This window comes from Gadus morhua, chromosome 2, assembly GCF_902167405.1.
Source record: "Gadus morhua chromosome 2, gadMor3.0, whole genome shotgun sequence".
In the NCBI taxonomy this organism is placed as follows: Eukaryota; Metazoa; Chordata; class Actinopteri; order Gadiformes; family Gadidae; genus Gadus; species Gadus morhua.
The window spans coordinates 11,619,616-11,620,797 of record NC_044049.1 but is presented as its reverse complement, the minus strand read 5'-3'; the positions used below and the strand labels follow the sequence as shown (position 1 = coordinate 11,620,797).

The following is a 1,182-nucleotide window of genomic DNA, read 5'->3' as shown; positions in this document are numbered from 1 at the left end:
TAAGTCTTGTATGGATCATGATATTTGTAGGCCTAACTTTTTTGTTTTTTAATAATGTGAGGCTTTCTGACCTTTTATAACATATCATTTTCAGGTCTAAATTCAGAGTCTTTTAAGAAATGTTATCTGTCTAATAATAAGGGTTTACATGTGTTCTGTCTTGTGATAAAATGATGTATGTCTGGCTGATGTTTTGTTTCCATGTCCAGCTGTGAAGATTAATACGGAAAATCTGTTAATTAAAATGACAATTAAAAACGAAAAGAAAATATATTGCATGATAATCATTTGACACAAATCAGGATAATGAACCACTTAAACATCTTCACAAGAAAGTTGTGAAGATCTCCCCCTCTATTTATCAGCTGATGTTCATTAGTTAAATAATCTATTTGAATGATGTGTTTGGTTCAGAGCTCCCCCTCTGGAGGATTCAAGTAATAACACCTCACGGTGAAGGGTTTTTGTTCATCCTTCACAACAGTTTGTAATGCTGTGTCTCTCTGGCACAGTAATACACAGCTGAGTCTCCAGGCTGGATGTTTTGCCCTTGCAAAGTTACTGTGTTACCGGAGCCGTCAACGGCAAGACTGAATTGACTACTTAGGGAGTCTTTCGCTCCTTTCCAATTAGTCCTAATCCCTCCAATCCATTCCAATCCTCTTCCATCAGGTTGTCTGATCAAATGTGTGATGTAGCTACTAACAGAATAAGAGACCTGACAGCGGATGGTCAGAGGTTGACCAGGTCGGACAGTCAGAGACTCTGGCTGAGTAAGCTGTTCACAGTTCACACCTGTAGAGAATATAAGCTTTTGGTCATGAATGAGCTACTTCAAATATGAATAAATATGTTTTCTCATGAAGCCTCACCAGAGCAAGCAGCCAGGAGCAGCAGCAGTACAGCTACAGAGAACATGGTTTGTGTTGAAGCTGAACTGGAGGAAGATGTCCTGTTGTACACCTCAGAACTTATAAGGGTGAGCGAGAGGAGAAAACCCCACCGTCCTTTTGCATAATTCAATAGGGTGTCAGATGTTGGTTGAGATGCTACGTGGCATGGGACAAAATAATCACAGATCCTTTACACATTTTTGCATTTTCTTATAATGTGTACGTTTACTTACACACTATTATTATAATCATTATTAATAATATTATTATAAGGCTGTTTGAAGATCTA

The 1,182-nt window shown here is 38.2% G+C and overlaps 1 long non-coding RNA gene across 1 annotated transcript; it reads right to left on the bottom strand.

The window, feature by feature from the left end:
- Window positions 1-500: 500 nt before the first annotated feature.
- LOC115534480 (uncharacterized) lies at window positions 501-972 on the bottom strand. The gene is made up of 2 exons (XR_003974328.1): window positions 873-972; window positions 501-795 (listed from the first exon to the last, which is right to left on the bottom strand). It is a non-coding gene; the product is annotated as an uncharacterized LOC115534480 (long non-coding RNA).
- Window positions 973-1,182: the final 210 nt, after the last annotated feature.